This window comes from Protopterus annectens, chromosome 6.part0 (genome assembly GCF_019279795.1).
Source record: "Protopterus annectens isolate FY-2018-M chromosome 6.part0, PAN1.0, whole genome shotgun sequence".
Classification (NCBI taxonomy): domain Eukaryota; kingdom Metazoa; phylum Chordata; order Ceratodontiformes; family Protopteridae; genus Protopterus; species Protopterus annectens.
Window position 1 is genome coordinate 815,085,254 of NC_056737.1, and position 13,536 is coordinate 815,098,789.

The window sequence follows — 13,536 nt, forward strand, 5'->3', positions numbered from 1 at the left end:
AGCCAGGGGTGGCTCGTGCTATTGGGCTGCAGGACTGCAGCCCCCAACTGTAAACAAAAAAGAAAAAGAAAATATAAAATAAAAGAAAATACAAAAATAAAATGAGTCAGGAACATCATGCATGCGCACTCACAGCATTTCTGGACTACTGGTGAACCAGTCTGGAGCATGTGCACAGAATCCAAACTTGCACTCATGGCATTTCTGGACTGCTGGTGAACCAGTCTGGGGCATGCGCACAGAATTCAGAGCGTCTCACCAGCAGTCCAGATTAGGAAGAGAGCATTCAGCAGCACTATCCCAGAAGTCTATGCAGTTACAACTGCATAGACTTGAAGGGGGATCGGACTGCAACATCCACAGGCTGGGTAGCACCCAGCCTGCTCTCGCAGGAAAGAAGTCTTGTTCTCGTCGTGGGCTTTGGATGGAAGGAATTGCTTGCTTGGATGTTGCAAGGTAGATGTGCATTTTTTGGCCTTGGACATGACTTTAAGGTAAGGAGTGTGTGTGTGTATAAAATGCCCCAGGTGCTATATGGTGGTGGGTAGAGAACAGGCTTGAACTCTGTACCTTGGGCCCAGGTGGCAAGAGCCTGAATTCCCAACCCATCACCATTTGTAAAAAAATTTGCAGATTTTTTCCTCATATTTGTTCTGTTCTATTCCTCATAAAATCTTTGATTTCTGTATTTTTATGCCCTTACAAAGTCAGTAGTGCAGTGGTGCAGTGGTAACATTGTTACCTGACAGCTACCGGTTCTCTGGTTTGATTCTTGGCTGGGATGCCTTCTGTGTGGAGTCTGCATGTCTTCCCTGTTTTTGTGGGGGTTTCCTCTGGGTGCTCTGGTGTCCTCCCATGTTACAAAGATGTGTCTGGAGTGTTGCTCCCGGGGCCTCTGCTGAAAATTGGCTTTTGTTCAAAGCTAGACTTTCCTGGTTAACAAATGTTAAATAAATAAAAATGACAAGCATTTGAATTTCAGACTTCATATTCTTCAGAAAGTACATGGTAACACAAAACCATTTATTCTAGCAATTTTCTAAGTTTATAAGATGGATATTTGAAATTTGTCCCTATTTTTGGGACTGTATTCCCCCATTATTGGCTTCGTCCAGGTTGACTGAATTCACGGAATATGTTTGGGGGCTGTATTCCCCCATTACTGGCTTAGTCCAGGTGTTTTTTGCTAAGAGGTTGAGAGCTATGGTGAAAACTGAATTCACTCAATATGTTTGGGGGCTGTATTCCCCCATTACTAGTTTGTTCAGGTGTTTTGTGCTAACAGGTTGACAGCTATGGTGAAAACTGAATTCACTAACTGGTAGCCATTTAAGTTTGTCTTCCTGACTTTCCTAAAACAGCTGATTTGGGATAGTGGTATGTTGCTCTGACTGTTTTGCACAGGGTCCTGGGTTCAAGACTTGGCAGTAAAATGTATGGTGGTAACACAGCATTTTATTCTAGCAACTTTCCAACATTATGCAAGCAATTTTTTAAATGTGTCCCTGGTTTTGGGGCTTTTGTACCCCCACCTCTCCAATAAATGTTGGCTTTTTCTAGATTTCTCATGCTGCAAAGTTCAGAGATACAGCTGAGTGTTGAGTAGATTTTGCAAATAGCTGAGAGCTACAAGGGAGCAAAAGTTTAGTGCTGCTTATGCTGCATCTGCTTGCATTGTTAATAGCACAACAGGTAATGTACTTGCTTTTGATGCAGAAGACTCTGGGTTCTACTCCCACAGTAGGTAGATGCATTGCTGATACTGTACTGTGTTGCAAAGGGGGTGGATGCTTCACTCCTTTTTTGGTGAAGGTATCTAGTAACTATGAACCTGTTATCAGTTTGCCATCCATTCCCTATTGCAATATTACTAGCTTATCATTTTTAATGTAGCATAGGCAATTTATTCCTCAAGGGCAACAGGCACTTTATTAGTGAATGATGAAACAATTAAATATAAAGTTGTTTGCTAGCAGCGACGTCTTCATTAGTTACAGACCTCTTTAATGTGGAATTATTTAGATGGCTTTTACTTCTTCAGAGATTGTACATATTTACTGATACTGGTGGACTGTAGAAGTTTGAGTAGACTTTTATGATGGCAAGGTTCTGCATTGGGCAGTTTTGTCATTACTGGTGCATGCATTTTGTCTCATGGAAAAATGTTCAAAACAATAAATTTAAAATGCCCCCTAAAACTGTACTGTATTATACAAGGAATATAATTTAATACAATCAGGAAGGTGTATGAGAGAGCATGTGTATGTTTCGTGTGCAAGGGGGCTGTAATTTGAAAACAGCCCAAATCCAAAGTTAAGCTTTATCTGCCACTGGCAAAATATATTTTCTCTGAATGTGGGTTTCAATGCTGTTTCAATGAATGTGTGTTTTAAGGGCAGAGAAGTTTTAATTTAAGTCTGCTTTCATTGTGAGACTGCTTTGCTTTGTTTAGCAGATATCTATTAGTGTTTGCGCTGTAAAATGCAAAATAAAACTATCAAATAAAGTCCAAATCATTGCAGAAGTAAAGCAGTATGCACATTAGTGTTTATGGTAAATGGGGTGAAATAGCCAAGTAATGGTTCATAAAATAAAAGAAAATACAAAAATAAAATGAGTAAGGGAACATCACGCATGCACACTCACAGCTTTTCTGGACTACTGGTGCACCAGTCTGGAGCATGTGCACAGAATCCAAACTTGCACTCATGGCATTTCCGGACTGCTGGTGAACCAGTCTGGAGCATGCGCACAGAATCCAGAGTGTCTCACCAGCAGTCCAGATTAGGAAGAAAGCATTCAGCAGCAGTATCCCAGAAGTCTATGCAGTTACAACTGCATAGACTTGAAGGGGGATCGGATGGCAACATCCACAGGCTGGGTAGCACCCAGCCTGCTCTCGCAGGAAAGAAGTCTTGTTCTCATCATGGGCTTTGGATGGAAGGAATTGCTTGCTTGAATGTTGCAAGGTGGATGTGCATTTTTTGGCCTTGGACATGACTTTAAGGTAAGGAGTGTGTGTGTATAAAATGCCCCAGGTGCTATATGGTGGTGGGTAGAGAACAGGCTTGAACTCTGTACCTTGGGCCCAGGTGGCAAGAGCCTGAATTCCCAACCCATCACCATTTGTAAAAAAATTTGCAGATTTTTTCCTCATATTTGTTCTGTTCTATTCCTCATAAAATCTTTGATTTCTGTGTTTTATGCAGTGGTGCAGTGGTAGCATTGTTACCTGACAGCTACAGGTTCTCTAGTTTGATTCTTGGCTGGGATGCCTTCTGTGTGGAGTCTGCATGCCTTCCCTGTTTTTGTGGGGGTTTCCTCTGGGTGCTCTGGTGTCCTCCCATCTTACAAAGACGTGTCTGGAGTGTTGCTCCCTGGGCCCCTGCTGAAAATTGGCTTTTGTTAAAAGTTAGACTTTCCTGGTTAACAAATGTTAAATAAATAAAAATGACAAGCATTTGAATTTCAGACTTCATATTCTTCAGAAAGTACATGGTAACACAAAACCATTTATTCTAGCAATTTTCTAAGTTTATAAGATGGATATTTGAAATTTATCCCTATTTTTGGGACTGTATTCCCCCATTATTGGCTTCGTCCAGGTTTACTGAATACACGGAATATGTTTGGGGGCTGTATTCCCCCATTACTGGCTTTGTCCAGGTGTTTTTTGCTAAGAGGTTGAGAGCTATGGTGAAAACTGAATTCACTCAATATGTTTGGGGGCTGTATTCCTCCATTACTGGTTTGTTCATGTGTTTTGTGCTAACAGGTTGACAGCTATGGTGAAAACTGAATTCACTAACTGGTAGCCATTTAAGTTTGTCTTCCTGACTTTCCTAAAACAGCTGATTTGGGATAGTGGTATGTTGCTCTGACTGTTTTGCACAGGGTCCTGGGTTCAAGACTTGGCAGTAAAATGTATGGTGGTAACACAGCATTTTATTCTAGCAACTTTCCAACATTATACAAGCAATTTTTTAAATGTGTCCCTGGTTTTTGGGCTTTTGTACCCCCACCTCTCCAATAAATGTTGGCTTTTTCTAGATTTCTTATGCTGCAAAGTTCAGAGATACAGCTGAGTGTTGAGTAGATTTTGCAAATAGCTGAGAGCTACAGGGGAGCAAAAGTTTAGTGCTGCTTATGCTGCAACTGCTTGTATTGTTAATAGCACAGCAGGTAATGTACTTGCTTTTGATGCAGAAGACTCTGGGTTCTATTCCCACAGTAGGTAGATGCATTGCTGATACTGTACTGTGTTGCAAAGGGGGTGGATGCTTCACTCCTTTTTGGTGAAGGTATCTAGTAACTATGAACCTGTTATCAGTTTGCCATCCATTCCCTATTGCAATATTACTAGCTTATACTAGCTTATCATTTTTTAATGTAGCATAGGCAATTTATTCCTCAAGGGCAACAGGCACTTTATTTGTAGATGTAACAATTAAATATAAAGTTGTTTGCTAGCAGCGACGTCTTCATTAGTTACAGATCTCTTTAATGTGGAATTATTTAGATGGCTTTTACTTCTTCAGAGATTGTACATATTTACTGATACTGGTGGACTATAGAAGTTTGAATAGACTTTTATGATGGCAATGTTCTGCATTGGGCAGTTTTGTCATTATTGGTGCATGCATTTTGTCTCATGGAAAAATGTTCAAAACAATAAATTTAAAATGCCCCCTAAAACTGTACTGTATTGTACAAGGAATATAATTTAATACAATCAAGAAGGTATATGAGAGAGCATGTGTATGTTTCGTGTGCAAGGGGCCTGTGATTTGAAAACAGCCCAAATCCAAAATTAAGCTTTATCTGCCACTGGCAAAATGCATTTTCTTTTAATGTGGGTTTCAATGCTGTTTCAATTAATGTGAGTTTTAAGGGCAGAGAAGTTTTAATGTTAAGTCTGCTTTCATTGTGAGACTGCTTTGCTTTGTTTAGCAGATATCTATTAGTGTTTGCACTGTAAAATGCAAAATAAAACTATCAAATGAAGTCCAAATCATCGCAGAAGTAAAGCAGTATGCACATTAGTGTTTATGGTAAATGGGGTGAAATAGCCAAGTAATGGTTCATTGGAATGGCTGCAGGGGGAGGCTCCATTTGACCATTATTTTGTAAGGGGAAAGGGCGGCAAACTCAAAGACAGTACCAGCTGAACTAATTCTCTCAACTATCCAGATTTTTGCTTCTTATTTTTGGTTTGTTCCTCATAAAATTTGTGGTTTTCTGGCAAATCATTTAGAAATTAAGTCACTAAATAATGACAGACACTGAGTTTCAGACTTCATAACCTTCAGAAAAATGCATGCTAAAGCAAGACCTGTTATTCTATCAACTGTCTCAGTTTATACAAGCACAATTTTTAGTACTGTTTATATGTTCCCCCAATATATTTGGCCTTGTCCAGATTTCCTGCATTAACAGGTTGAGAGGTACATACAAATAAATTGCTTTATAGAATTAGACATATCCAAACCTCTCAACTGTCCCCGATTTTGGCTCAAAATGTTGCTCTTCCCCTAATAACCCCTCCGCAGAATGGCAATTTTGGAAGAAAATATGGTGGGTTTACAATTAATAAATAACTGTAATAATCAAGAGTTATAGATTACTTTTATTTCAAAAATGCATGTAGATTATTTTATTTTGTCAGCTGCTCAAGTTAGCAGTACTAATATTAAAAAAGTGTCCTTTCTTTGACAGGTTCCCAGCTATATTGTGTGGCTAATTTATATTTTTGTATCACATTTTTGGTCCGTTTTTCATAAAATTGTGTTTTTTGGCAAATTAGTGGCAAATCATTAAAGACTGAAGTTAGAAAATAATGACAGACATTTCAGTTTCAGATTTCATACCCTTCAGAAAATTCATACTAATGCAAGACCTACTATTCTATTATCTTTTTAAGTTTATAAGAGCAATATTTAAAAATTGTCTGTGTTTTTGGCCCTTTGTCTGATTTCTATATATGGTTTTGTCCAGATTTCTTGCTCTGAGGTTGAGAGGTATGACAAATGTGTCAGGGCCATCACAGTCACCCAGAGACATTTCAAATTGTGACATACTTGTTGCACCCTACTCCCCCCATGTAGTGACTCTGGATGTGTCCAAGCAAGGCAAGAAGCAGTTATGCAGTGTAAATGTGCAGAGTATCCCCCACCCAAGGTAGGCACAAGTACTACAGTGGCTTTTCATCTGTCCTTCATTTTGCAGAATGTTCTGGTTTTTGTCATATTTTTCTACTGTTGATTTATTCTTATTATTATTCAGAAAGTGCCTGTTGCTCTGTTTAAGTAGCAATGCTTTAATGACCATCAAGTAAGCCTGTCTGAGATTGTAAGATGCAAGTAAGCTTTAATAAGCATACTGTTAAAGAATTTCCAGCATTGAAACCCTTTCTGTTGTTGCCATGCAGAGAATACCTACATAACTAGATAACATATAAGCCTTGAGCTTGTTTCTTGTTTTCTTTTAATTTTTACTTTGATCATGTTTTCCCCATGAAACAAGTAGATAGTTGTTGTCAGGCGGCAGGTCTTTTTTGGATAAGAAACATTTTTACAAGTGGGGGTATCACAGAAATTGCTACTTTCAGCATGTTACTTGGTATTTTAATAAAGCTGAATATAAATTATAATTAGAACTGCAGTGCAAGGAGAAGTGGTTTGAGTTGAGTGCTGTTTGTTTTTCTTATACTTTATTTTGACTGGCATTCCAGTAATGTATTTAAAAAGTAATTATTTTTTCATGCCTCACAACCTTTTTGTTTCCATCTAGATATTAAGTAAGCTGTCATGCAGCCAATGCATTGAAATATTTTTTTCTTCTGCACTTCATTTTGTCTTGATTGGACTCTCATAATAATGGTTTAGCACCCAGGGCAGTGTATTTAATTAAAGTTACATTTTTTGTGGTTTTGAGCATAGCTCCTCCCTTTTCTAGTTGGCCACACCCATTCCCATTGACCCCACCCATTCAGCTGTCTCCTGCAGCCCCCCTTTGATATGAAGTCACCAGCCACCACTGGCAGCAGCATTTCACAGTTCTTAAAAATATATCATTTCTATTAGCTGAAATTCTGTGAATTATACATGGGATTATTACCTGCAGTTTCTACCCACCACCATGATTACATTATATTTTAGTGTGTCTACATATAAGGGCAATGAAAACATTCTCAGGAACACTCAATAAACATACCAACAGTTTTACATGCAGTAACTTTATCAAGAAAAATGCACACTATGGTGAAGGAGTGTTTTGGCCTAAATTTTAATTTATTTTTTTTTACATTTTTAACTCAATTAATTCTACTAGGTATAATCCATTTTCAGAGAAGACCAGGGGGAAAACCTCCATGAAGTCCATGCAATAAAGTTGAAAGAATCAAAATCAGCATTACATACGGTTATCATAACTTTTAAATATTAAATGCATCTTCATGAAATCTCTTTGCTTTTTCGGTACCTGGCCAGCCCAAAGCCTGAAATTTTTATTGCATTTTCCTGGGAAAAAGAAAGGAAAGGCAGTGAGAAAGGAAAGGCAGTGATCTTGCAAAAATAAAAAAAAGAACCATGTTTGTCGATAAGAGCAAGGTAACAAGAAGTGCAGAAAGCAGAGGAAATAGTGAGATGAAATTAATGTTAATTCACCGGAAAAACAAATGGATGCAAGGACCACTGAAACAGAAATATACATATTCAATGTCACAATTAAGTCAATCGGAAAATATTCTGGAAATAACAAAAAATAGTCCATCAAAACCACTATGGACTGAAATTATTACAGATTATGTAAATTCTGCAACACTAATATCAAAATATGAATGACATTCTTTTTGAGATGATCATCTTGCTTCAGCTTTGAAGATGAATGCGGTGGTCTTATTTACAAGCAAGAAACACAAACATTTTATTAAAGAGATCTCCAAAGCTGTCCAGGAATTTAGAAAGAACCCCACCACTAGCTGTAAGAGCTCTCTGACCAAAAGGGAATGTGTCTACAACTGCAAAAAATATAATTTAGAGAGATGTTAGTTAAGGAAAGGCTCAGTATCAGCTTATTTGCATGCCTCTGAATCGCCCATAACTACTGCAAGGGCAAATCAGCACTTTCCTGCAGAAGTTATCACTGGAGACCCATGAATCATATTGACTCTAGCAGTCCCCCTCATTCACTCTCTCACAAACCTGAAAATGTAGATAAAAAACACAAGTGAACCAAGCACAACGACTACTGCAGTTCAATCTCCACAAAGGCAAAACTCAGTCCTGGATAAAATAGCTCCTTCTTTATTCCAAAAACATAAATTGTGAAATGAGCCTGAAACCTGAAAATGTCGAAGGCATGGAACATCGATCTTTTACCCAGGGGAAAAAAAAATTGATGGGCCATTCTCTGGACTTTGCTGTTTTCTCCACTGTGGTGCAATCTCGGAGTTGGTATATTTAAGTTCGGAGGTGTGGAGGGTGAAGCCCCCCACTTTATTTTGCCTGTGCATTGTTTTTTTTTTTTTTTGCTGCTGTTTTTTTTTTTTTTTTGGATCAGCAAATTTTTTCCCTGGAAAAAAAATTGCTGATCTGTTCCTTTGACATTTTAAGGTTTCGTGTTTTTAAGTTCAATAAAAGAGCATCCGCTATGTTTAGTGCTCGATCTTCTGATATAGACGCTATAGCTTAGAGTAGGCTTGGTGTCTAATGGTAGTGCAGAGGGCAAAAGTTCTGCTAAGGAACTGTTTGTTATTGCTGAATGCACAAGGCTTGCATTTTTTAAGTCTCTTTAGGACAAGATATAGAGTATCCCTTGTGTCTAGTGCTCCCACCCCCACCCGACATATTTTTGCAGCAAACGTTGTTCTATAATCTTTTAAGTGTCATTAGAGTATAATATAAACAGTATCCCTGGTGTCTAGTTTTCTCTAAGCCCCATGTCTTTCTGTCTCAAAACATGTTTTATAACCTTGTAACTGCCTTTAGGTCACAAAATAAATAATATCCCTGTTCTCTAGTGTTCCCCTTATTACTGCAGGATTTGCTCATTAGCCCAGGGAGTGTGGAGGTATGACAGGCCCTACACATACAACGTCCACATTCTCACATTCATAGATACACACACACACACACACACACACACACACACGGAGCCCGACCCCTCTTCACCCAATCACCACACACACACGGAGCCCCACCCCAATCACCACACTCACATGGAGCCCCACCCCTCTTCATCCAATCACATGTATGGACATGTTCATCCACACACACACACACACACACACACACACACACACACACACACACACACACACACCTACCGTATCTATTCCCTAACTAACCCCCCTACTGTGAACACCCAGGAAGACACACACACAAGCACACACACATGCAGCTGATGCCACTCATCCTTCTGCATACAAACATGCATGCAGAAACACACATACACACATGCACATCCCTCAACCAAAACTTTGAGGCTAAATTTCCCAGTACTTACCTCTAACATGATCTCAACCATTGAAAGCAATGGATGAATGCAAGACTTTTGCCATGTTCATTTACTCAGCCAGTCGAGATAACTTATGCAGCATAGCAATTCTCTGCATCACTCGGCTGTATAAATGCTTTACCACAAGCATTTCCAGCAAGAAATCACATGGCTAATTAGCATAGGCCTCTCCCCTGTGATGCCCATTCACATTTACTGTAGGGCACAGAGACAGCTCACCATGGTGCACCACCTCTTCATGTTACAGCACTGCAGTAGGGCTGTCTCTGAATTGGAAATGGTTACCAAGAACAGTAAAACAGGCTTATCCCTCGCGGTAATCTTTCTGAGTTCCATTCCTCATCTTCTTCATAGGTTCATAGGTGTGTACTAGGCTAATGGCCCTGGGGCCTTTACAAGCCTAGCCATAGGATTACCCTGGCATAGTGCCACCTGACCATAGTTTACAGTGCCTCTGTCGAGTAGAGCCACTGGAGTTTCCCATCCACTCATCAAGATTTCTCTTGAAGAGGGTCAGCGAGGTGCTCTGCTTGACATGTATGGGAAGTCTGTTCCATAGCATGGGCACTCTCTGAGTTATGAACCTGTCCCTCCAGCATGTTCTGTTAATTGTGGTAATGAGGTTGAAGTCTCTGGAGCGTGTGGTGCGGAGGGATTGGGATTTCTTTAGATGTAGCATTTCTAACACAGCTGGGTCAGACATGGCTTTGTAAGTCAAGCAGAGATTGCCTCTAAGTAGGCGATATGTTACAGAGAATAGTTGGAGTTTTTTGAGTCTGTCCATATACGACAAGTGTTTAAGGCCTAGGATCCTCTTTGTGAGGTACTTTTGCGGCCACTCCAGTTGTTGCAGGTGTCTAGTCAGGTACATGCCAAATGGGGCATTGTACTCGATGATTGGCCTAATGAGGGAAGAGTAGATGGAGACAATGACCTCTTTCTTCCTTAATGGAAAACCCTTAGTAATGAGATACTTTCTGACCACAGTGGCAATGTTGTGATCAAAAGAGAGGTTGACGTCAACCTGTGTTCCCAGATCTACGCCACCTGTGTTCAGTGGACTACCATCAATGTGGTAATTCATGGGAACTGGATTTTTCCCAAAGGGGATGACGACACACTTTTTGGCATTGAGTTTAAGATCATGGCTCTGACACTAGTCATTGGTCTAAGTAAGGCCATTCTGTAGGATGTCAACATCACTTGGGGAGTTAATAATAGCTCCCAACTTGCATTCGTCTGCCAACTTTGTCAGCCAGAGTCACTTTGTGTTGGCCTGGACTTCAGAGAAGTATATACCAAACAGGAGAGGACCCAGAACCGAACCATGTGGGACTCCACTCGTGACTAGTTGGCAGTCTGACTTGCAGTCAGCTACTTTCACACTGTGGGTTCTATCTCTGAGCCAGTTTGCAACTCACCTAGTGATATACAGGTTGATGCCAAGCTAAGTGAGTTTTTCTATGATTCCTGAGTGGGGAATGGTATCAATAGCCTTGGCCAGATAAAGGAAGGCTGTATGAACCACCTTGCCTTCTTCCACAGCTCTGGTGGCTGACTCAAAGAAGTTGACCAAGTTGAGCAGGCATGATCTACCCTTCACAAAACCAAACTGTGTGGGATCCAGAGTTCGGAGATTCCCTATATCCTTGTTTATTAGGCCCATGATGATGTGTTCCATAGCTTTGCATATCAGACTCATCAGGCTAATGGGGCGATAGTTCCCAGGGTATGTAGTCACTCCTCAATTTGTGGAGAGGGATGACTGTAGCAGTGCACCATTTGGTAGGGACAAAGCCTGAGGTGAGGCTGTGAATGTATAGGGCACACAGGTGAGTTGCCAGTTCACTCTGTAGTTCATGTAGAACACAACCAGGGATATTGTCAGGTCCCATAGAAGTTGTATTCTTGGCCTTGGACAGTGCTGTTTTAACCTGTGCAGCTGTAATACTGGGTGCTTGGCAATCTACTGGTACTGAGATTGGTCCTTTGGTGGGGGGAAGGCTAAAGTTGGAACTGAATCTGTCAGCCAGTATGCTGGCAACATCTGTTGGCTTGGTATAGGTGGTACCATTGTGCAGTAGCTCAGAGCAAATCTGGGTATTGCCATGGAGATTCTTTACGTAACTACAGAAGGCCTTGTGGTTGTCTTTATTATCTGTTGCAATTCTGTTTTCATAGCTAGCTTTAGAGGATTTGATGAGGGATCTCAACTTTTTGTTCAGGCTAATAAGGGAGTTTTTTCCAGTCTTGGGACTTCACATTATTCCGCATCAGTTTCCTTCTTCTGTTGTAGAGTTTGTTTATGGCAAGGGACCACCAGATTGGCTTCCTTTTTTTGGAGGAGAGTGTCTTAGTTCTATTGGGTATGGCAAGATCCATGCATTTGTGTACGTGTTCGTACAGTGCACTGGTGTGTGATTCTGCAGTCACGCAACTATTCTCCATTTACATGGGTGCCGTGAAGTTAGCCACCTCTGTTTTTAGGAACCCAAAGTTAGCTTTGGAGAAGTTTTTCATGGTGGTTACCTTTGTGGGGGGGGGGTGGATTTCCAAGGTGATTAGTTTGTGGTCAGATCTAACCAGGGAGGAGCTGACTATTGGTGTAGAGCAATGGTCACCCATGTTAGTAATAACCAGGTCAAGGATGTTGCTACCTCTAGTGGGGGTAAGACCGAGTTGGTCCAGGGCATTGGAATTAATGAACTCCAGGAAATGTTGGGCAAGTGTATTGGTGTATTTCAAAATGGGTTCTCCACAGCATGAGAGACAGCAAAGGATTAAAAACAGCCTGGCTAAGATAAAAAAAACACTATATTTTGCACAGAGTTACGAGTACAAAAAATTCACTTAATTAAAAAAAAAAAAACTATGAAAAAATACACAAACTGCAAAAGGAAAACAGCAAATAATTCATGTCACCATTCAATATCAAAAAGTTTATTCCCCTAGTACAACGTCTGCTGCCTTTCAAGAGGGGAATAAAACTTCTACTGTTAGATGTTGTGAATTAAGAAAAAGGTATCCTCTAGAAATCTTCTTCCTGTCTAACAATTAGAACTTCAGTAAGGAGGGCTCACTTATATGGTGATTCACAACAACAAATAAATGCTTGTCTGGTAGTGGCAGAAATTAATTACATTTAAAACGGCAAATGTGGTTAGATATCATGAGTATAACCTAGACACTAAACATTTCCTGTGGCATACAAATAGTAAAACCTCCTAACACTCTAGTACAATGGAAAACATTATTATCCATGTCTTCAGATTTAAGATATCCCCTAAATTTCAGGCTTCCTGCAAAGGCTCTGGAAATAATGAAGATTAAATGCACAAAATAAGAACAGGTGAGCTGAAATGTGACTGATGACAGGATTGTCAAGACTACAATGTTTATAAGATAAAATCTTATTTAAAATAAAATCTTATTTTAGCTGTTTAGACCATCCAACAGTCACAGAGTTTGTTAGTGTGCTTCTAGGTTAAATTAAGCTCTGACAAGAAAAATACATGTCTTAGGATTCAGCATGATTAACACAGCCAACTCAGGACTGTCAGCGCAACAGTGATAATCTCTAATTCAACAACAAGGTAGAGTCATACAGAGAAAGATCTCATTAGCGGGCTAATTACCATGTATCTAAATGGAACATTTCTCTGTAACAACTTAGTGTGCTGAAGTTACCCTACAAGTCCATTTATCACAGTTGAACAGGCACCCCCAACACATGCACATACATGCCCACGGACACACAAACACCTGTGTACATGCCCCCACAAACACAGACATAAACACACACACACACACACACTCACACACACACACACACACACACACACACACACACACACACACACACACACACACACACACACACTCATATTCATGCAGTGGCATTCATGACACTACATATTCACACACACACAGAAAAGGCAATGCCTCAGCATCCTCAAGAGAAAAATAACTTGGTAAATTCAGAGAATTACTCAACCACATTACTCCAGTGCAGGTACCATT

At 40.0% G+C, this 13,536-nt stretch overlaps 1 protein-coding gene across 2 annotated transcripts in view; it reads right to left on the reverse strand.

Annotated features, from left to right (window-relative positions):
* The window catches only part of SYT16 (synaptotagmin 16), a 1,077,368-nt gene that overhangs the window by 737,527 nt on the left and 326,305 nt on the right, over positions 1-13,536 (reverse strand). The gene's annotated exons all lie outside the window — the stretch shown is intronic.